At 48.0% G+C, this 24,640-nt stretch overlaps 1 long non-coding RNA gene across 1 annotated transcript in view; it reads right to left on the reverse strand.

The window, feature by feature from the left end:
• Positions 1–2,649: 2,649 nt before the first annotated feature.
• Positions 2,650–24,640, reverse strand: part of LOC147976877 (uncharacterized) — a 261,797-nt gene continuing 239,806 nt past the window's right edge. Inside the window, exons 2-3 of the long non-coding RNA XR_015602183.1 lie at positions 2,833–3,006; positions 2,650–2,740 (exon numbers count right to left, since the gene is read on the reverse strand). This is a non-coding gene — a long non-coding RNA (uncharacterized LOC147976877). The remainder of the gene's footprint in view (positions 2,741–2,832; positions 3,007–24,640) is intronic.

Raw genomic sequence — 24,640 nt, forward strand, 5'->3', positions numbered from 1 at the left:
CGGAAGAGACGAAGCAGCAAAGAAACCACCTGAATCCGCGATCGTCGCCTCGGCGGTGGCCTTCATGGGTCCCAAGTGGCGGCGGCCTCCCATGTTCTACTTCTCCTCGATGATGGCGGCAGACACGGAGAAGTTGGCCACCTTCTCGTCGCTCTCCACGCACCCGGCTTCTGTCTCTGCCTGCATGGCCCTGCTGCAGGCACGGGAGGCGCGGCCACCGCAGACACTGGTGGCGCGGTACGACGCGGCAGCGACGGCGCCCGTACCGGCATGCTCGCCGCCGTGCCGACGTGGAGCAACTCGCCACTCCTCATCGAGCTGAACTGGAGCGGCGAGTTGCTGAACCACGCGCCTGCTTGGGGCGGCAACTGGCTTCGTCGGGCCAAGCGAGGTTGGTGAAGCACCGAGCGGCCTCACACGTATCCGGAGGGCTCGGCAGGCCACCCAGCCGGGTAATATGCCGGTGAACGGCTCATCGGAAGCCATCAGAAGAGTGGAGAAAATGGTGAAGGAGGAGATGGGGAAGCGGCGGAGGGGTGCGATTCTTGCCCGCTGTCTGTCTGGCCTCGTGTAAATAGAGGGCGGACGGTAGGAGCTTGGCCGGCGTCTGGTCTCGTTTAAACTGAGGGCGGACGGGAGGAGCTCGGCTGGTGTTGCGTTTAATTCCGGACCGCTCATGAACGGACGTGTGGCCGGAGTAGGATTCTCAGTTTGCATGTGGGTTTAACGGAGGGGTTTAATGGAGGCGCCGGGCGTGCAGCGGGCGGCACAATACTATTCAATTTGACAGCAGTAATGAGCCGGCAAATCACAAAGGCCCTCGCCTCTCGTGAAACCGACCGAGCTAGACTGCCCCGCCCTCTAGCCTTTTAAAAAATGTATATACTCCACTTTTGTACAGTAGTACTATTAAAAAGGCTTGTCACAATAATGGTGTCCAGCATAAGTGCACAACCCACCCCTCAAATAAAACTAAGCACCCTGGAATTCTTTGACAAAACTAAGCACCCTGAAATTCTTTGACAACTAAACTGCTGGCTATATGATGTTGGCCATATATATTGTACGTATATAATGTGAAGAAACGAGTGGTTTTCGTAAGATGACTTAATACTCACCTAGATGAAGGGAGTATTCGATTTGACAGTGGGCGCCGTAGTTCCCGATACGGCTTTAATGCAGACGAGGGAGGGAGTAGCTGTTCCCAATATGTTGAACGGCCAATGCATCCTCCTTCAATTAATGCATGAGGGAAGTAATGGGAGGAGGTCCGGGAAAAGAGGCTGCACGATGTGAATGCAACGTAGTTTGCCCTCATTCCCCTTATATAAAGGTGCCGCTCCATTCCAATGCATCTACCACATCTTACGCACCTAAGCATTTGCCTAAGCACCTACACTAAGCGCAAAAGAGCTCACTCCAGACCCATGCACTGGTAGAAAAAGGGCCTATAGTCCCGGTTCGTAAGGGCCTTTAGTCCCGGTTCCGGAACCGGGACTAAAGTGTCGATACTAATACCTCCCCCCTTTAGTCCCGGTTCAATCCAGAACCGGGACTAAAGGCCCTCCACGTGGGCATTGCGCAGAGCCCAGTCAGGAGACCCTTTGGTCCCGGTTGGTGGCACCAACCGGGACCAATAGGCATCCACGCGTCAGCACTTCTGTGGCTGGGGTTTTTGTTTTTTTGAAAGGGGGGGGGGGTTGGGGGTTTTGCGGGGTTAATTTAGGTGTTTCATATATTGTGTTAGCTAGTTATAATTAATAGAGAGAAGTGTCCTCTCTTATGTCCGTGCTTGGTCGACGCTACGTACTATACATACGTATATAGAGAGGACTAGACACGCTAGCTAGCTAGTAAGCAAACGAAGGAAACAGAAGATCGTCATGAACATATATGCATATATACAGAGAGAAGTGATATCGACCACCTCTCCTTCTCCGAGAGATTGGTCGAACAACAATTTCTCGTATATCTATCTGACACTACCGGCTACATATATACAATAATTATCTCTTACAAATGTAATCATACGGACTCAGGGTCCACATAGAATTCTCCGTCTTCAGGGATCACGTGGTCAAGAAAGAATGCCGCCAATTCCTCTTGAATTGCTCGCATGCGAGCTGGTGCTAGGAGTTCATCCCGCTTCCGAAACATCTAATTTGAAGAAGGGGGTCAATACATATATATATATAAATGAATGAAAGTCAACACAAATGATGGTAATAAAATAAAATTGTGAATGTTGTTATTTACGTACTTCATATTGTTCATTAGAGTACCCGCCCCGCTCACAGGTCGTGTGGCGGATGGACTCGCAGATGTAGTATCCACAGAAATCATTCCCTTGTTCCTGCCACAACCACTTTACAAGAAATAGAGGTCAATCAAACTGATAAGCAAGAATGCTAAATGGTATTGATGAAACTAGCGCTTGAATCACTAGGAGATGCGCGGAACATGCTACTATAGTACTTACTTTTGGGTGTCTAAATTCCAGCTCCTTCGGCAGTCCCGGAACTGTTTTGGTGAATTTTCTCCAAACCCTGCCGGACAAAGAAAACAATTACTTGATATCAGGAAATGAACAAAGTTTCTGATATGGTGGATAATGATCGATTTAACTTACTTCTTGAGGATTTCAGTCATGTCCGCATACTCCTTGGGATCTTTTCATTTCGAGTCCAAGACGGTTACTACTCCCTGCTCAAGCTTAATCTCTAGGAGAATATAGTGGTAACTGCACACACATGCATAACTCATCAATTACATTACTATAACCTTTACTAATATATAAGGGAAACCGAATACGCACAAGACAGTAACACTCACCTGAAGTTGTAAGGAAAGAGTATTATATCTTTGTTTTGATTTATTACGAACGATCGTAGCAAGCTGGCCTCGGTAGCTGCGGCATGAAGTTTAACCTGAGTTGCATCTATGAGATATGTGTTAATGAACCCAATATCACCGACTTGTCTTTTCTTCAATTCGACGATCTTCAATCTTCATAATATAGTGAGGATGATTATAAATACATGCAATGAAAGAGCTAAGCTATATAGAGAAACTTAATGACAAAAGTAGTACTACTTACAGATAGTAGCAGGCGACCGTTGTTTTATCGAGGGCCAATTGATTGAAGAACTGATAGAACTCCTCAAATGGAACAGGCAACAGATCAATTCCAACGAGGTCATGCTCCGGTTTAACTCTCGCATACAAAGTACTCCTCCCCCAGAGTCTCTGCAGATTTTCATGTACCAATCATGCAATCTTCGCATCATCGTTGATAGAGATCTTTCATCTTTGACGAGAGGCTTCTCGTACTCATATCTTTGTATCTGCACGTCCATGGGTTCATAATGTACTTCGTCGGGCAGGTAATCTGCAAGATTGCTATAACCGGGCACCATCCTCGGATCATTATCGACGTTGTGGCTAGGCACCTTGAGCGGGGGGCATGATTGCTTCGCTTGTTCGCCGAGCTGGGCAATTTGTTTCCCAGCTCGTCGTTCTTTCAGCCTTTGATCACTGACAGTACTTCCCGACCGCTCCGCTTCGGCAAATTCCTTTCCAATAATGCGGTCATAGTTTCCTTTCGGCGAATCAGGCTTCGGTGGTTTTGTCAGTTCAGCCAAAGTGCGCTTCACTTTCACCCGATCTACCTTCTCCTCCGGAGGTGGATGTTTCTTTGCTTTCGCCCCTTCAAAGAATTTCTTCACTTCTTCTCGCGCGATCTCGGCGTTCTCCTCCTGGGTCCTCTCGTATGGTAACTTCTCTGGAGTCTTCAGAGAAGGACCGAATCTGTATGTCCTCCCGCCTCTGGTTGTACTGCTAGACGCCGACCGAGCAGACGTAGCGGTTGTCTTCTTTACTTGCTTAAGAGGCGGAGGAGAAGGACTACGACGCGCCGGAGCAGCTGGAGCGGCGGCAGGTCTCTTCCGCCCTTGCTGACGAGGCGGAGAAGGAGGAGGCTGGCTGCTCGGGCGCGTCGGCGCAGGCGGAGAAGGAGGCGGAGTGCCGCCGCGCACCGGAGAAGGAGCCGGCCGAGGGCCCTGATCGTCACTCGCCGGAGGAGGAGGCGGTGGAGGCGGAGTGCCCTGACTCGCCGGAGGAGGAGGAGGAGGCGGTGGCGTCCAGTTCGGAAGGTTGATGAGCTCCTTCCGCCATAGGCATGGAGTCTTCAGAGCAGACCCCAGCCAAGTCTCCCCTTCACCGGTAGGGTGGTCAAGCTGGAGGTCCTCAAATCCCTCAGTTATCTCATCCACCATCACCCTAGCATATCCTTCTGGAATCGGCCGGCAGTGAAAAGTTGCGCCGGGTTCAGTAGGAAAAACAGAGCCAACAGCCGCCTTGACCTTCAAATTCATCGATTGCGTCATAAGGTGGCAATTTTGAGACTCTGTTATAGCATCCACGGGATAGCTGGCAGGAGCCGTCAAGGCATGCTCCGGCTGAAGCAGCTCGGTGGAAGCCACGCTGCTTCTGCTGAGATGGCGGGGTAGCTTCGGGGGAGGCTTCGACAGTACGTTTGCTGCGATTTGCTTCTCGTTCCTCTATCGCGTCTACCCTTGCTTGCAGCGCCTGCATTTGGGTCTGCTGCACTTTTTTCCTCCTCTCATGGGATTTGTAACCGCCTGCGTCCGGAAACCCAACCTTCCACGGAATGGAGCCTGGCGTGGCTCGTGTCCGTCCAGGGTGCTCAGGATTCCCGAGGGCCATTGTGAGCTCGTCGTTCTCTCTGTCTGGAAAGAACGTCCCTTCCTGCGATGCTTCTATATACTGCTTAAGCTTACTGACTGGTATGTCCATTTGATCATTCGTCCAAATGCACTTCCCTGTTACAGGGTCCAGTGTTCCGCCAGCCCCGAAGAACCAAGTCCGGCAACGGTCTGGCCAGTTAATTGTCTCTGGTTCGATCCCTTTATGAACCAGATCATTCTCAGTCTTGGACCACTTAGGCCGGGCTACGAGGTAGCCACCTGACCCCGTGCGATGGTGAAGCTTCTTCTTCGCAGCATTTTGCTTGTTTGCCGCCGACATCTTCTTACTCTTTTCCGATGTCTTGTGGGCCACAAATGCGGGCCAGTGATCTCTAATATTCTCATATCTGCCCTTAAATTCTGGTGTCTCATTATTTTCGACAAACTTATTCAGCTCTTTCTTCCACCTCCTGAATAGTTCTGCCATCCTCTTCAGAGCAAAAGACTTGATTAATTTCTCTTTAACTGGGTTCTTTGGATTATCCTCAGGCGGTAGGGTGAAATTTGACTTCAGCTCAGTCCAAAGATCATTTTTCTGCATATCATTGACGTAAGAGACCTCAGGGTCTTCTGTAGCCGGCTTAATCCATTGCTGGATGCTTATCGGGATCTTGTCCCTAACCAGAACCCCGCACTGAGCAACAAATGCGCTCTTTGTCCGGAGGGGTTCAATAGGTTGGCCGTCGGGCGCGATTGCTATGATCTCAAACTTTTCATCCGAGCTCAACTTTTTCTTCAGGCCTCGTCTCTTTACCGAAGTTGTGCTCGATCCGGAGGGCTAGAAAAAAAGAACAAAGACTTAATTAATATGTGTACATACCAAAACAATGAATGCATCAATCAGCTAGTCAGCATAGGCTTAACTAATATATATACCTGGCCGGACTCGGTTCGGTCACCGGAGCCGTCATCACGGTCTCCTTCTTGCACCGGCATTGGGTCACCGGAGCCGTCCTCATGTTCTTCTTCTTGCACCGGCATTAGGTCACCGTAGCCAGCTTGTTCAGCCTCTCCTTCTAGACCATCGGTTTCATTGAGAAACAACGAGATGGCATCACTTCCTTCTGCGATTATGTCCCTCAACAACGCTTCTTTTGTTACTTCGTCTAGGGCGGTGTCCATAGTTTCTACAAATATTTACAACATGGCAATTATTATTCAAACATGACAGATGGATATATTAGTGCCAAACGTAGAACTAGCTACCTAATCATAGTAAGCTATCGGGAGGGGGTATATATCGACAACGACGACACTACATCTATGTCCCTCGATGACCCTCATTCCCGATAAAAAAAGAGGAAGAAGAAGAAAAATAAGAGGAGAAGAAAGAATAGAGGAGAAGAACCCTCGACCCCTAGACGACCCTCTTCTTCCTCTCATGTTCGAGAGGATCGCCGAGGGGTCGGGAGGTTCCCTAGTGTCAAAGGATTCAACAAAACCATGTCTTCATCATTAGGTGAAAGTAACATGTGCATGATGGTACGAAGCTCTTCAAAGTTGTTCTGGAACGGAGTCCCAGATAGGATAATTCGCTTTTTGGTACAAAGTTCAGAAAGAGCCTTCCGAATATCGCTATTTGGAAGGCCTTTGCTGAATTCGTACCAAAAAGCGGATTATTCTATCCGGGACTCCATTCCAAAACAACTTTGCAGAACTTCGTACCAACATGCCCTGGTTACTTCCGGCTAATGATGAAGGCATGGATTTCTTCAATACTTTGACACTAGGAAACCTCTCTCGACCCCTTGGCGATCCTTGACCCCTCGAACCCTTGACGACCCTGGAACCCTCGACCCCTAGACGACCCTCTTCTTCCTCTCATGTTCGAGAGGATCGCCGAGGGGTCGGGAGGTTGCCTAGTGTCAAAGGATTCAACAAAACCATGTCTTCATCATTAGGCGAAAGTAACATGTGCATGATGGTACGAAGCTCTTCAAAGTTGTTCTGGAACGGAGTCCCAGATAGGATAATTCGCTTTTTGGTACAAAGTTCAGCAAGAGCCTTCCGAATATCGCTATTTGGAAGGCCTTTGCTGAATTCGTACCAAAAAGCGGATTATTCTATCCGGGACTCCATTCCAAAACAACTTTGCAGAACTTCGTACCAACATGCCCTGGTTACTTCCGGCTAATGATGAAGGCATGGATTTCTTCAATACTTTGACACTAGGAAACCTCTCTCTACTTCCGGCTAATAAGAATAAGAAGAAGAAGAAGAATAAGAAGAAGAAGAAGAAGAAGAAGAAGAAGAAGAAAAGAAGAAAAAAAAGAGGAGAAGAAGAAAGGAATAGTGGAGAAAAGAGAAAATAGAATATATTCTATTTTCTCTTCTTCTCCACTATTCCTTTCTTCTTCTCCTCTTCTTTTTCTTCTATTTTCTTCTTCTTATTTATTTCTCCTCTTCTTTTCGGTAGAGGAAACCCTAAATAGCTAGCAAGTATCGTGGGTGTGAGATACATGTGGCCTTCGGTGTCGGACACTACATCCACGTCCCACAAGTGACGTGGGCGTCGAAGCCCGCGCCACTTGTGGGATGTGGGTGTAGTGTCCGACACCGACGGTACATGTATCTCACACCGACGATACTTTCTATTTAGGGTTTCTCCTCTACCGCTCGGCGACCCTCTCGACGACCCTCGTTCCCGATAAAATAAAGAGGAAGAAGAAGAATAAAAAAGAAGAGAAGAAAGAATAGAGGAGAAGTCTTCCTCTTCTTCTCCCTCTTCTTCCCCTTCTTCTTCGCCTCTCTCATGAATGTCCGACGTTCTCGACCCCCCCCCCCACGTGTCGAAGAAAAAGAAGAAGAAAAAAAATAGGAGAAGAAGAAAGGAATAGAGGAGAAAAGAGAAAATAGAATATATATTCTATTTTTCTCTTCTTCTCCTCTATTCTATTCTATTTTCTCTTTTCTCCTCTATTCCTTTCTTCTTCTCCTCTTCTTTTTCTTCTTTTTTCTTCTTCTTATTTATTTCTCCCCGTCTTCCTCTCCCCTCTCGGCGACCCTAGACCCCCTCTCGACCCTCGACCCCTAGGCGACCGTCGACCCCTCTCTTTTTTTTCTTCCTCTTATTTTTTATCCTCTTCTTCCTCTACCGCTCGGCGACCCTCGACGACCCTCGTTCCCGATAAAAAAAAAGAGGAAGAAGAAGAAAAAAAAAGAGGAGAAGAAAGAATAGAGGAGGAGATCTTCTCCTCTATTCTTTCTTCTCCTCTTTTTTATTTTCTTATTCCTCTTCTTTTTTTATCCTCTTCCTCCTCTCATGTTCGACGACCCTCGACCCCTCGGCGACCCTAGACCCCCTCTCGACCCCCTCTTCTTCTCCCTCTTCTTCCCCTTCTTCCCCGCCTAAAATGACCTAAAATGAAAATAACCTAAAATTCACTAAAGTTATCGATGACCCTCTCGACACACCCACGAATAAGAGAATATATCATCTTCTTCATCTCCTCTTCTTTGCATATTCACATAGCCACATACACATACATAGCCACATACATATAGAACTTTTCTGAGCATATATATATAGCCACATTCATATAGAACTTTTTTGAACATATATAGATGATTTTCTAAAAAAAGTAACTTTTGCATATATGAACAGAGAGCGGCGGCGGCAATGGGTGGCATCGTTGGCGACGGGGATGGGATAGGGGGGAGCTCACTGGGGGCGGGCGGTGACGGGGAGAGGAGGCCAGCGACGGGAAAGGAGCTACGGCGGGCTCCGGGATGCCGGCGACGGGGACGGCGTGCGCGGGGCGATGGGGAGACAGGGATGGCCGCGGGCTCGGGGCGGCACACGGCGACGGGGACGATCGAGGAGGCGGGGCTCGGGGCAGGGCGGACGGCAGCGAGCTCGGGGCAGGGTGGCACACGGCGACGGGGACGGCCGCGGGCTCGGGGCGGCACACGGCGGCGACGGGGACGATCGAGTAGGCGGGGCTCGGGGCAGGGCGGACGACGGCGACGAGGAGGACGATCGAGGAGGCGGGGCTCAGGGCGCGGCGACGGCGACGGCGATGGGGCAGGGCGCAGCGACGGCGACGAGGAGGACGAGCAGCCTGGCGGCGTCGGCGATGGGGAATGGAGCAGTTGGCGAAAATTTCGCAAGGGTTGTATATATAGCCAGAGCAATGGTCCCGGTTTGTGGCACAAACCGTGACCAATGCCCCCCTTTGGTCCCGGTTGGTGCCACCAACCGGGACCAAAGGCCAATTTTCAGCAGCCCAAAGGGCGGGAAGCGGTGGCCTTTGGTCCCGGTTGGTGGCACCAACCGGGACTAAAGGGGGGCATTGGTCACGGTTGGTGCCACGAACCGGGACCAATGCCCCCTTTAGTCCCGGTTGGTGCCACCAACCGGGACCAATGCCCTTGTGCTGCCAGCGCCCAAAAGTTTAGTCCCACATCGCTAGTTGAAGGGCGCCGGCACTGGTTTATAAGCCCTGCTGTGCCTCCCCATTCGAGCTCCTCTGTAATGCAGGCTTTCGGGCCTAAACTTGCTACTGCCTGTGGGCCTATTGGGCCTCTGCGGGCCTAAATCCTGGCCCATGTAGGGTTTCTAGTCGTATTCAGGCCGTGGAGGCCCAGTAGGAGGCATTTTTTTGGTTTTTTCTTTTTTATTTCTACATTTTTTTGGTTTTTTATTTTTTTATTTCTACTTAAAACTAAATACTTATAGTTTTTTAGTGATTTCTTTTTGCTTTTAGGTCACAAAAATTATAAACTTTCTGTTAGTGCCATTAGTTTTAAATTTTGAATAGTTTAAATTTGAATTTTTAAAAATTTGTATGAATCACTAGTTTATGAATAACTTTACTATAAAAATAGAATTTTTTTTCTATTTATTTTTTATTTATACTTACAACTAAATACTTATAGTTTTTTAGTGATTTCTTTTTTGCTTTTAGGTCACAAAAATTATAAACTTTCTGTTAGTGCCATTAGTTTTAAAATTTTGAATAGTTTAAATTGGAATTTTATAAAATTTGTGTGAATCACTAGTTTATGAATAACTTTACTATAAAAATAGAATTTTTTTTTCTTCTTTGCTATTTATTTTTTATTTATACTTACAATTAAATACTTATAGTTTGATTTTAGGTCACAAAAATTATATTCTTTTTACTATTGAAGAATATTATAGTTTTATTTTAGTTGATCATAACATAATATTTTAATTGATTGTTTTTATTTTCATAAAAGTTTTGTAGTTCATTCTGTTTGCTATTAATTCATTCTTTGAGCTAAATGACTCTGAAATTGGAAAGCATTTCAAAATGAACTCTGAAAAGGTTGAAAGTTGGCATGGTATCATCATTTCACCCACATAGCATGTTCCAAAAAGTAGAGAGGGTTACGACAAAAACTTGATGCACTTCGTGTACAAAATGGACAATCACTTTCGAAGTATCAAAGTTTCGAACCATAAGACATGAAAGCATTTCAAATGAACTCTGAAAAAGTTGAAAGTTGGGATGGTATCATAATTTCACCCACATAGCATTTGCTTATTGCGGGAGAAAGTATTCACTTTTTCTTCGCTTGTGTCATTTGCTTATTGCGCCGTAACCATGGATAATCTTCATTGTTTATCAGGATGCTTGGGTCAGCCTTGACATTGAAGGGAGGAATTTCATGAAACTTTTCATAATCTTCAGACATGTCTGTCTTGCCGTCCACTCCCAGGATGTCCCTTTTTCCTGAAAGAACTATGTGGCGCTTTGGCTCATCGTATGATGTATTCGCTTCCTTATCTTTTCTTTTTCTCGGTTTGGTAGACATGTCCTTCACATAGATAACCTGTGCCACATCATTGGCTAGGACGAACGGTTCGTCAGTGTACCCAAGATTTTTCAGATCCACTGTTGTCATTCCGTACTGTGGGTCTACCTGTACCCCGCCGCCTAACAGATTGACCCATTTGCACTTAAACAAAGGGACCTTAAAATCAGGTCCGTAGTCAAGTTCCCATATGTCCACTATGTAACCATAATATGTGTCCTTTCCGCTCTCGGTTGCTGCATCAAAGCGGACACCGCTGTTTTGGTTGGTGCTCTTTTGATCTTGGGCGATCGTGTAAAATGTATTCCCATTTATCTCGTATCCTTTGTAAGTCAATACAGTCAAAGATGGTCCCCTGGACAACAAGTACAACTCATCACAAACAGTGTTGTCACCTCTGAGACGTGTTTCCAACCAACTGCTGAAAGTCCTGATGTGTTCACATGTAATCCAGTCGTCGCACTGCTCCGTTGGAGCGCAGACTGTTCTTGTGTTCATCGACATACGGGGTCACCAAGGTAGAGTTCTGTAGAACTGTGTAGTGTGCTTGAGACCAAGAATATCCGTCCCTGCATATTATTGAGTCTCTTCCCAGAGTGCCTTTTCCAGTCAGTCTCCCCTCATACCGCGATTTAGGGAGACCTATCTTGTTAAGGCCAGGAATGAAGTCAACACAAAACCCGATAACATCCTCTGTTTGATGGCCCATGGAGATGCTTCCTTCTGGCCTAGCACGGTTACGGACATATTTCTTTAGGACTCCCATGAACCTCTCAAAAGGGAACATATTGTGTAGAAATACGGGCCCCAGGATGACAATCTCGTCGACTAGATGAACTAGGACGTGCGTCATGATATTGAAGAAGGATGGTGGGAACACCAGCTCGAAACTGACAAGACATTGCGCCACAGCACTCCTTAGCCTTGGTACGATTTCTGGATCGATCACCTTCTGAGAGATTGCATTGAGGAATGCACATAGCTTCACAATGGCTAATCGAACGTTTTCCGGTAGAAGCCCCCTCAATGCAACCGGAAGCAGTTGTGTCATAATCACGTGGCAGTCATGAGACTTTAGGTTCTGAAACTTTTTCTCTGGCATATTTATTATTCCCTTTATATTCGACGAGAAGCTAGTCGTGACCTTCATACTGAGCAGGCATTCAAAGAAGATTTCTTTCTCTTCTTTCATAAGAGCGTAGCTGGCAGGACCTTTATACTGCTTCGGAGGCATGCCGTCTTTTTCGTGCAAACGTTGCAGGTCCTCTCATGCCTCGGGTGTATCTTTTGTCTTCCCATACACGCCCAAGAAGCCTAGCAGGTTCACGCAAAGGTTCTTTGTCATGTGCATCACGTCGATTGAGGAGCGGACCTCTAGGTCTTTCCAGTAGGGTAGGTCCCAAAATATAGATTTCTTCTTCCACATGGGTGCGTGTCCCTCAGCGTCATTCGGAATAGCTAGTCCACCGGGACCCTTTCCAAAGATTACGTAGTGTAAATCATTGACCATAGCAAGCACGTGAACACCGGTGCACATGGCGGGCTTCTTCCGGTGATCTGCCTCGCCTTTGAAATGCTTGCCTTTCTTTCGACATTGATGGTTGGTCGGAAGAAATCGACGATGGCCCAGGTACACATTCTTCCTGCATTTGTCCAGGTATATACTTTCAGTGTCATCTAAACAGTGCGTGCATGCGTGGTATCCTTTGTTTGTCTGTCCTGAAAGGTTACTAAGAGCGGGCCAATCGTTGATGGTCACGAACAGCAACGCCTTAAGGTTAAATTCCTCCTGTCTGTGCTCATCCCACGTACGTACACCATTTCCATTCCACAGCTGTAAAAGTTCTTCAACTAATGGCCTTAGGTACACATCAATTTCGTTGCCGGGTTGCTTAGGGCCTTGGATGAGAACTGGCATCATAATGAACTTTCGCTTCATGCACATCCAAGGAGGAAGGTTATACATACATAGAGTCACGGGCCAGGTGCTGTGATTGCTGCTCTGCTCCCCGAAAGGATTAATGCCATCCGCGCTTAAAGCAAACTATACATTCCTTGGGTCCTTTGCAAACTCATCCCAGTACTTTCTCTCGATTTTTCTCCACTGCGACCCGTCAGCGGGTGCTCTCAACTTCCCATCTTTCTTTCGGTTCTCACTGTGCCATCGCATCAACTTGGCATGCTCTTCGTTTCTGAACAGACGTTTCAACCGTGGTATTATAGGAGCATACCACATCACCTTCGCAGGAACCCTCTTCCTGAGGGGCTCGCCGTCAACATCACCAGGGTCATCTCGTCTGATCTTATACCGCAACGCACCGCATACCGGGCATGCGTTCAGATCCTTGTATGCACCGCGGTAGAGGATGCAGTCATTAGGGCATGCATGTATCTTCTCCGCCTCCAATCCTAGAGGGCATACGACCTTCTTTGCTGCGTATGTACTGTCGGGCAATTCGTTATCGTTTGGAAGCTTCTTCTTCAATATTTTCAGTAGCTTCTCAAATCCTTTGTCAGCCACAGCATTCTCTGCCTTCCACTACAGCAATTCCAGTACGGTACCGAGCTTTGTGTTGCCATCTTCGCAACTGGGGTATAACCCTTTTTGTGATCCTCTAACATGCGATCGAACTTCAGCTTCTCCTTTTGACTAATGCATTGCGTCCTTGCATCGACAATGACCCGGCGGAGATCATCATCATCGGGCACATCGTCTGGTTCCTCTTGATCTTCAGCAGCTTCACCCGTGGGCACATCGTCTGGTTCCTCTTGATCTTCACCAGCTCCCCCCGTTGCAGCATCACCGTATTCAGGGGCACATAGTTGTCATCGTACTCTTCTTCTTCGCCGTCTTCCATCATAACCCCTATTTCTGCGTGCCTCGTCCAAACATTATAGTGTGGCATGAAACCCTTGTAAAGCAGGTGGGAGTGAAGGATTTTCCGGTTAGAGTAAGACCTCGTATTCCCACATTCAGTGCATGGACAACAGATAAAACCATTCTGCTTGTTTGCCTCAGCCGCATCGAGAAACTCATGCACGCCCTTAATGTACTCGCGGGTGTGTCTGTCACCGTACATCCATTGCCGGTTCATCTGCGTGCATTATATATAATTAAGTGTCCAAATTAATAGAAGTTCATTATCACATTAAAACCAAAGTGCATACATAGTTCTCATCTAACAACATATAGCTCTCCAGAGCATCTAATTAATTAAACCATACATTGAAACTATGTAAAACATTTCAATGCGAAAACAAATGCGATCATAATCGCAACCAAGGTAACAATTGATCCAACGGCATAATGATACCAAGCCTCGGTATGAATGGCATATTTTCTAATCTTTCTAATCTTCAAGCGCATTGCATCCATCTTGATCTTGTGATCATCGATGACATCTGCAACATGCAACTCCAATATCATCTTCTCCTCCTCAATTTTTTTTATTTTTTCCTTCAACAAATTGTTTTCTTCTTCAACTAAATTTAACCTCTCGACAATAGGGTCGGTTGGCATTTCCGGTTCACATACATCCTAGATAAATAAAATCTATGTCACGTTGGTCGGCATAATTTTCATAAACAATAAATGAACCAATAGTTATGAAGATAATATACATACCAAATCCGAATCATAGACAGGACGATGGCCGACGGGGGCGGATACCAAAACCATCGCACTATATAAGATGCAATAATAAATGTAAGAAAATGATACAAGTATCTATCTAAACAGACAAGTAAGAATATTTTTCCTTTCAGAAAGAAGATAAGAACAAGAGGCTCACCACGGTGGTGTCGGTGATGAGATCAGCGCGGGTGATCGACGGCGGTGAAGACGGGGACGGGGCGTGACGGACCGCTAAATCTAGACAAATCTCAAGGAAAATGGAGCTTGGAGGTCGAGCTTCGAGAGGAGAAAGTTTAAGTAGTGTGGCTCGGGCATTCCATCGAACACCTCATGTGCATAGGAGGTGAGCTAGAGCACCACAAACCCCTCCCCTCGCCGGCCAGAGAAAAACAGAGCACTGGAGTGCTCTGCTCGCGGGCGAGGGTATATATAGGCACCTCATTGGTCCCGGTTTGTGGCAAGAACCGGTACTAAAGGGGAGCCTTTGGTCCCGGTTCAGGCCACCAACCGGGACCAATGGTGGTGGGCCAGGAGCGACGCCCATTGGTCTCGGTTCGTCCCACCAACCGGGACCAAAAGGTCCAAACGAACCGGGACCAATGGCCCACGTGGCCCGGCCGGCCCCCTGGGCTCACGAACCAGGACCAATGCCCACATTAGTCCCGGTTCTACACTGAACCGGGACTAATGGGCTGAGCCGGCCTGGACCATAGCCCTGTTTTCTACTAGTGATGGCGGCGATGCGCGTGAGCGGCCAGCGGCTGCGCTAGATGGTCCACGACGCCGGCCTGCGGCATGGCGTCGAGGATCGTCTCCAGACGTTGTTGGAGAACGGCTGGTGGATGGCCGCCGTCGACGCCAACTACGACTCTTAGTTGGACCAGATGATCGTTGACACCAGCAACAAGTTCACCGTCATCAAGAAGCTCGCGGGCGACATCGCCGTACTCCTCCAGCCCGCGCGCCCGGGCTCCTCATTGCCTGCCACCCTAATCGGCCTCGATGGCCGGAACCTCTTTCTAGCACTAGTGGCCTTGCGACTGCCCGCAGACGCCATGAAGAATGTCCACCTGGAGGTCGCGCTCGCCGCGAGGCGCTTCGCCCTGCAAGAATTCATCGACCTACACATCCACGCGTACGAGCAAATCGTGTACATAGGTATCTACAAGGCCAGTGAGGGTGCTACGACGTTGGCCTTCCTCAACCGGCTGGAAGCCTTGGATGCCTTTGCTGAGAAGCACCTCGACCTCGCCACAAAAGCCGCCGCTCCTTAGCCGCCGGTCGGTGGCCCGGCGCACTAAGTTGATGAGGAGGAGGTCGTATGTTCGTGGATCCATCTTTCTTCTTGCCTTCTGTAACCACCACTGTGATCGCATCATCGTGGCCTTAATTCTTATTGTGCTGTTGCATTCTCGTTCCAGTCAATACCGACATGTGCGATCCCTTTGCTTAATTATATGAATCACTGTAACTAGTACTCCATCCGTCAATTTATAAGTTGTGCTTACGTTTTCCATCAACTTCGTGCAACGCGCGGGCATGTTGCTAGAAACACTACTCCCTCCGTCTAGGTGAATAAGTCATCTTAGATTATGTGTATGTCATGTGGGGCCATAGTGTAGCTTGCCTAAGGTGTGGCTTGAACTAAACACTCACCTAAGTTAATCAAACTTGCCTAACCTTACATTCCATGAGATTTTGCCACATGTTAGAATCCAGAAAGCTCCACATGTAGAAGCATAATGCACAAACAACCAGAATCTCATGCGTGCAATGCACGTGTACCTTACTAGTACTAGTTCGTAGGAGTAGTAGTAAGAAACAAATTCCAGTTTTGGCACGAGCTCGTACTGCGTGAGCACCACAAGGCCTGCCGCAGGAGTTACATTTCCCTCTCGGGACCCACGGGACCGAACTTCAGTGGCTTAGTGCTCGGCATATGAGTCAATGACATGCGGACCTTAAATGCGGCTGGCCCACATGTCATTCTCATGGTGGTGGCGTGGTTCGCGACTCACTCGTTCGAGATGAACCGGCCGGTGGTGGCGTGGCCGTGGCGAGGGTGCCAAAGCTGGGCGTCGGGGCGTTACAAGGCGTAGATGGCCACACTGGCGGGTACTACCTGTAGTACATAAGTACTCCAGCTGAGGATTGATGCCCGGGACGAAATGTGTCACAGCCGCTGGATGAAAATTGGATGGTGCGGGAGTACGGATCGGAGCACAGCAGCGGAGCAGGAAAATCGCGTCCAATCGGGTGTGTCTGTGGTAGAAAGTTGATGGTCGCCGCAGTTCAGCTGGCCCGCATGTCATGCACACAAAGGCAGAGGAGCGGTGGGGCTGAGAGGGATGAGGGGCACGTCGATGGGATGAGGATCCCCTGACACGAACAATCCTACCATTCTGTCACTGACATGTGGGACCCATAAGCGTGGGTCCCACCTGTCAGCGAAGGAAAGGCAGGGCAAGGCAGTGATAGCAACGTCAGAGGATCCATGTCCACGTCGGGGGACGTCGTGCCGGGGGTTGGAGCGGCGTCGTGGGAATCGCGTGTTGGTGTGGCAGTGGTAGAAACAAGAAACGTGATGGTCGCCGTGGTTCAACTTCCATGGACAAGCTGTCATGTCTGCTGACACATGTATATCAAAACTAGAGTGTTTATATTTCAAGCATGTGAACAAGTATTATTCTACTACTTTGGATCCATTGCAACGCACGGGCCAGCATATTGGTAGTAGTAGTGTCCATCTCTATCTCTAGAGGCCTTCCCTCGTTCATCCTTTTCTCTCACAAGGTAAACTACTCATACAAATGCATCTTGATGTTCCGTGGAACGCACGAGGATGTTTCCTTGGGGGTCTGTCCAGCACGGTGTGGCCGTAGTTCCAAGTTGACGCCCCTTGAGATGCCGATGTTGAGGGGCACTCGGATTTCCTCCGATGAGCAGGTAAGATGATTTTGATCATATAGTAAATGCATTCTAAAGACTACTTCCGTGTCCATTTCCTAATTCTCCCCTTGCCCACTGTTTCACAGGTTAGGCTCGGTGCGAGTGGAGATTGGCTTGCATATGTACGGGAGGGTACCAAGATCAATTTGCACAACATTTATAACAGTGACACCGTTCCCGTAGAACCTTTGTCCAACATTGGGATCAGCCATGCAACGGGCCACCGCATGAATTGGTACGATGGAACCACGGTGAGAATGAATAAGATAGCACGAACCTTGCACATGGCGGTCAAAAGGCGGACCATGCTATCTGCGGCCGATTTGTTTCTGTACGAGTAGGAAGACGCTGTGCTCCTTCTCTCCCAGTTTATTTGTATGGGACACATCCTACGATATACTCCCTCTCTCCCAGTTTATTTGTTTTGAATCTTTTCGTTTTATAAGTTTCAAATTCAAATTTAGAGCTCCCCATCACATGTTGAGATTACAATGTCCGTTAAATCGTTGCGTGCATGTATAGTAAAGAAAAAAATCTCGAGTTTGGCACGAGTTCGTGCTACGGGAGCACCACAAGCTCTGGCGTAGGAGTTACATTTCCTTCTCAGGGCCGTCAGGACTGAGCTTCAGCGCCTTACTACACCTACCTTTGAATCAATAACATGTGGACCCGATAGGTGACTGGTCCACATGTAATGCTCCCGTAGGCAAAGGGGCAGTGGGGCCAAGAGTGGTGAGCCGCAGGTCAGGGGACGTGTGGTTTCATGGGTTCGAGCGGCATCGTGGGAATCACGTGTGGCTGTGGTAGAAACTTGATGCTCGCCGCATTCACTACAGGAATCAGCTAATTTGCCGTCTGTGGTTGTCTTTGCCGTCATTTTTTCGTCGGTCCTGACAACAAAGACCAATTTTGCCGTCAGTTGCAGACGGAAAAAAATACTGACGACAAACGGCTCACTTTGCCGTCTGCTAAAAATATACTAACGGCAAAAGTTTATTTGCCGTCTGCCAAAAAAATACAGACGGCAAACAACTAACATTGCCGTCTGTTAAAAATATACTGACGGCAAAATAGGCTTTGCCGTCTGCAAACAAAATATAGACAGCAAAATAGGCTATTTGCCGTCTGTATTTTATTTGGTAGACGGCTAAAAAAAAACACACAACGCGGATCGATCACGTGGATCACTGACGTGGCAAGATCTAAAACGCACATCTCACCCACCGCGGGACGCACGCACGCTCACCCACCCACGAACACACCACGCACGCGCCCCCACGACCTACCCCCACCCCCATGGGCCCCCACGACCTGCCCCCACCCCCACGCGCCTGTCTCCATCTCCTCCCCCGAACTGCCTCGATCCTGTCCATCTCCCTCGAGCTTCCTCGATCCTCTCTCTCCTTCTCCCGAGCAGAGGCTCGTCGGCGGGCAGCACCCTCCTCTCTCCTCCCCCGAGCAGCCGACCGCCGCCAGCTAGTGCCCGGCCGCCCGTCCGGCGACTCCGAGCTGCTGCGCGCCGCTGGCTAGCACCCGCCCGCCCATCCGACGCCCTCGAGCCGCCGCGTGCCGCTGGTTAGCGCCCGCCCGCCCGCCCGTCCGGCGACCCCGAGCTGCCGCGCGCCACTGGTCAGCCCCCGCCCGTCCGGTGACCCTAGCTGCCGCGCGCAGCTTCCCTGCGCCCGCCCGCTCGCCCGTCCGGCTCCCTTGAGCCGCCGCGCGCTGCTGGCCTGCGCCCGCCCGCCCGCCCGTCCGGCGACCCCGAGCTGCCGCGCGCCACTGGTCAGCCCCCGCCCGTCCGGTGACCCTAGCTGCCGCGCGCAGCTTCCCTGCGCCCGCCCGCTCGCCCGTCCGGCTCCCTTGAGCCGCCGCGCGCTGCTGGCCTGCGCCCGCCCGCTCGCCTGTCCGGCGACCCCGAAGCGCCGTGCGCTCGTCCAGCACCCCCGGGCGGCCGGACTCCGCGCCCCTCGCCGTTCCTCCGATGCCGCACCCGCCCATCCCGGAGCTGCCGGACTCCGCACCCCTTGTCCGTCCGGCCAACACCGTTGCCCTCACCCGCGTGCAGCTCTGCCATCGTCGCCGCGTGAAGATCCGCCAACTCGCCAGCGCCGCGTGAAGCTCCGCCCCAACTCTCTTCGGTGACTCCTGCCTCCAGCATGGCCGCCAAACAACAACAGGGAACGGTCGACCATCGATGATGACTACGCGCGATGCCTGCCCCTCTTAGCGCGGGCGGCGAGCAGCTCTGCTCCGGCGAGCTAGGCCTTGGTCTGATTTGGATCGACATCTGTTGGGCGAGATGCTCTGCTCTGACGTGGAGGCAATTAGTTTTTTTGTTAGCTAATGATGCATGCACAGTGTACCCTTGACAGATGTTGCAGTCCGTGTTGTGTGTGAAGCTATTTTAAAATAAAAAATTTCTTTTGCCATCTGTACTTTAGTCCGGTTGTCAGCAAAGACCACATTTTGACTGACGGCAAAGGACACCATCTTTGCCGCCTGTTACTGTTTTGGCTGACGTCAAAGTCATAGTTTGGCTGACGGCAAAGACTTTGCCGTCTGCCTGATAAAAAGCTGACGGCGAAGTACTCTTTGCCGACTTTGGCTTTGCCGTCACACTTTGCCGTCAGCAGCTGATGGCAAAGTCTTTGCCGTCTGTATTTCAGCCTTTGTTGTCTGTACTTGCCAGACGGCAAACTGTCTGATTCCTGTAGTGATTTTAGGTGGCCCACATGTCATGCACACAAAGGTAGAGGGGCGGTGCGGCCGAGAGGGGTGAGGCGCACGTCGGGGGCGTGGTGCCGTGAGTTGGAGAGGCATCGTGGGAATCGCGAGATGAAACGTGATGGTCGCCGTAGTTGAACTTCCATGGACAAGCTGTCATGTCTACGGACACATGCGCTGCATACCGATCACTGGAAGGAGTAGTAGAGAAAGCTATATATGTGGATAAATACTTCCTTATAGTCAAGCGGACCCACGCTACTACTCTGTTCCAAAGACATGCACACCATCGAAATAGTCCATCTATATCAATATACACCGAGAGGGAATAATTTTTTTCCAAGAGAGGAAATAGTTCACCCATCCATAATGCCCTCCTTGCAGCTATCTCGAAACTCACACGGGCATCGAGGGCAGCATATTTTATCCGCTCGTACGTCAAGGGATAATTCTCCCATCCAGACGACCTTAATGCCACCGTCTCGTCACCCTTCTGAAGATTTGTACCGAGCACAAAATTTGCTACGTCGAATAGGGATGGTGTCTGTTTATCACAAACTTCTACATGAATTTTGATTCTGGTTTGTAGGTCAGCCATGCTATTCAAATCAAGGTTGTACGGCTCCAGCTTCTATTTGTCCCATTCGATGGCTGCCCCACAGAAGTATACGTCCTCCCGAGACAAGAAATCATGAAGCTCACCTGGTATGGAGGGCGAGTGTATGATGTGGTACACCAAAACATCATCTTCGAGGCACAGCTGAAGGACGGCGGCGCGCTGGATCTTCCCAGGGGCACGCTCCGTGTACTCTGCGTCGAGACCGATGACCCTCGTCTCTACCTTTTCGAGGGAGTTGGATACATTGTTGATCCAATGCCGAACAACCCTTGGGTGGGCGGTGACAGTGGCAACTATGCGCATCGAGCCTTCGACGAGGACATGTTGGACACTAAAAACCTGCATCTCGATCTCTATCGCCATTTGGAACCGCTGGAACGGAGGGGTATGGTTTGGAGAATTAGGATTAGATGGCTAGTCTAACTGAAGTAGTAGATGATTATTTAAAGAGGTTAAAACAATGTGAACGTAGTGGGGTTTGGATGCAAATGAAGACGAAGGGGAGGTGAAGAAGCCGAGGAGAATCGGTTCCTGATGGAGAAGTAAATGGGAGAAGTGGCGTGCAGGCAGTTGATTAGACGGCTAGGTAGACTAAACAAAAAGGCTATGCGGGTAGATGATGACCCACAAGTATAGGGGATCTATCCTAGTCCTTTAAATAAGTAAGAGTGTCGAACCCAACGAGGAGCAGCAGGAAATGATAAGCGGTTTTCAGCAAGGTATTCTCTGCAAGTACTGAAATAAGTGGTAACAGATAGTTTTGTGATAAGGTAAATTGTAATGAGCAACAAGTAACAAAAGTAAATAAAGTGCAGCAAGGTGGCCCAATCCTTTTTGTAGCAAAGGACAAGATGGAACAAACTCTTATAATAGGAAAAGCGCTCCCGAGGACACATGGGAATATCGTCAAGCTAGTTTTCATCACGTTCATATGATTCGCGTTCGGTACTTTGATAATTTGATATGTGGGTGGACCGGTGCTTGGGTGCTGTTCTTACTGGAACAAGCATCCCACTTATGATTAACCCCTATTGCAGGCATCCGCAACTACAACAAAAGTATTAAGTTAAACCTAACCATAGCATGAAACATGTGGATCCAAATCAGCCCCTTAACAAGCAACGCATAAACTAGGGTTTAAGCTTCTGTCACTCTAGCAACCCATCATCTACTTATTACTTCCCAATGCCTTCCTCTAGGCCCAAATAATGGTGAAGTGTTATGTAGTCGACGTTCACATAACACCACTAGAGGCTAGACAACATACATCTCATCAAAATATCGAACGAATACCAAATTCACAAGACTACTAATAGCAAGACTTCTCCCTTGTCCTCAGGAACAAACGTAACTACTCACAAAGCATATTCATGTTCATAATCAGAGGGGTAATAATATGCATATAGGATCTGAACATATGATCTTCCACCAAATAAACCAACTAGCATCAACTACAAGGAGTAATCAACACTACTAGCAACCTACTAGCACCAATCCCGGACTTTGGGACAAGAATTGGATACAAGAGATGAACTAAGGTTTAGAGATGAGATGGTGCTGGTGAAGATGTTGATGGAGATTGCCCTCTCCCGATGATAGGAGCGTTGGTGATGATGATGGCGATGATTTCCCCCTCCCGGAGGGAAGTATCCCCGGCAGAACAGCTCTATCGGAGCTCTAGATTTGTTCCGCCAAGGTTCCGCCTCATGGCGGCGGAGTTTCGTCCCGAAAAGTTCCTTCTGATTTTTTTCTCATCGAAAGACTTCATATAGCAGAAGATGGGCATCGGAGAGCCACCAGGGGGCCCACGAGGTAGGGGGCCCCCCACCCTCGTGAGCAGGGTGTGGGCCCCGTGGACTTCATCTTTGGCGAGGATTTTTCTTTATTTATTTTAAGATGTTCCGTGGAGTTTCAGGACTTTTGGAGTTGCGCAGAATAGGTCTCTAATATTTGCTCCTTTTCTAGCCCAAAATTCCAGCTATCGGCATTCTCCCTCTTTATGTAAACCTTGTAAAATCAGAGAGAATAGCCATAAGTATTGTGACATAACGTGAAATAATAGCCCATAATGCAATAAATATCGATATAAAAGCATGATGCAAAATGGACGTATCAACTTCCCCAAGCTTAGACCTCGCTTGTCCTCAAGCGAAAAGCCAATAACAATAAATATGTCCTCATGTTTAGAGGTAGAGGCGTCGATAAAAATAAAATACGGACATGAAGGCATCATGATTATTCTCATAACGGAAACATATATAGAATTTGTCATATGATTACTTATATTCAAGTGATGATCTATTCACAATGCAAAAGTTTGAATCAGAAACCTTATTGGGCACCAACAAACTATAACCTCAGTCATTGAAGCAATTGCAATTTATCATAACATCGGAAAGAGTCTATGTTAGAGCTAAAAAGCAAGTCCACATACTCAACTATCATCTAGTCCTTCATAATTGCTAACACTCACGCAATACTTGTGGTTACGGAGTTTCAATCGGACACAGAGAAAGATAGGGGCTTATAGTTTTGCCCCACAACCTTTTACCTCAAGGGTAATGTCAACAATAATAATTCATGCTCCCCTACATCCAATTAGATATATATATATATATATATATATATATATATATATCATGTTCTTTCCAACATGCTGGGCTTGCCCAAGGATAAAATGAAAAAGGAAAGGTGAAGATCACCGTGACTCTTGCATAAGGTAGAAGATAATAATAAAAGATAGGCCCTTCGCAGAGGGAAGCAGAGGTTGCCATACACTTTTATGGTTGGATGCACAAAATCTCAATGCGAAAGAACGTCACTTTGTATTGCCCCTTGTGATATGAACCTTTATTGTGAAGCCCGTCGCTTTTATTACTTCCACATCACAAGATCGTATAAAGCTTATTTCTCCCACACCAATCAATCATACATATTTAGAGCAATTTTTATTGCTTTGCACCGATGACAACTTACTTGAAGGATCTTACTCAATCCATAGGTAGATATGGTGGACTCTCATGGCTAAACTGGTTTAAGGGTATTTGGAAGCACAAGTAGTATCTCTACTTGGTGCTGAGAATTTGGCTAGCATGAGGGGGAAAGGCAAGCTCAACACGTTAGAGGATCCATGACAACATACTTTATCTCAGATACAAGAAAACATAACTGATTATGTTGTCTTCCTTGTCCAACATCAACTCTTTAGCATGTCATATTTTAATGAGTGCTCCCAATCATAAAAGATGTCAATGATAATATATCTATATGTGAAACCTCTCTTTCCTTATTACTTCCTATTAATTGCAACGATGACCAAAGCTATGTCTGCCAACTCCCAACAACTTTTAATCATCGTACTCTTTTTATGTGAAGTCATTACTTTCAAATAGATCAATATGAACTCTTTGTTTCTTTTTATTCTTTTTCTCCTTTTCTTTTATTCACCCAAGATCATGGCAAAATAATCAATCCCTTGACTCAACACTAATCTTTATTATATAGCTCACAGACTCGATTACATAGAGAGATCATAAAGCAAAACTCAAAACTAGATCATGCCATAAACTTTATTCTACTAGATCAAGATACTATTAATAGGATCAAACTAAGTAAAACGGTAAAGATAGGAGTTGTGATTGTGATACGATACCGGGGCACCTCCCCCAAGCTTGGCAGTTGCCAAGGGGAGTGCCCATACCCAGGTGATTATGTCTCCTTTGTCGGTGAAGAAGGTGGTGGTGATGGATAATCGCACATCGAGCGTAAGAGGTCCTCCAGCTTGCGGATAATGCCCTTGAGTGCGACAATATGCTCCTTCAACAAAATATTTTCTTGTGTGAGATACTTGTTCTGTATACGAGCTAACTCAATCATCTTGAAAGCTTCGATCTCAGTTGGGGTAAGAAGGTTATGATCAAGTTGAAGGATGTCTTTTGCTGCCGGAGCTTGATCCTCCGTGGCCTTCTTGATCCTTTCATCCTTGTTGGCCTTCATGGGTTCTTCCCTCTTCAGATCTATCTTCATTAGCCAAGCATCATTGTCACCATTGTTGGAGGAGGGGGACGACATGATGCCTAGCCTCGAAAACCCTGACAGAAAATAGCTCGAAACAAGAACAGAGGAGATTTGTGTGATATAGGAGTCAAAACGTTTGGGAGGTTGTAT

The sequence above is a fragment of the Triticum urartu genome, chromosome 4A, assembly GCF_056163025.1.
Source record: "Triticum urartu cultivar PI428250 chromosome 4A, HENAU_Tu73, whole genome shotgun sequence".
Classification (NCBI taxonomy): Eukaryota; Viridiplantae; Streptophyta; class Magnoliopsida; order Poales; family Poaceae; genus Triticum; species Triticum urartu.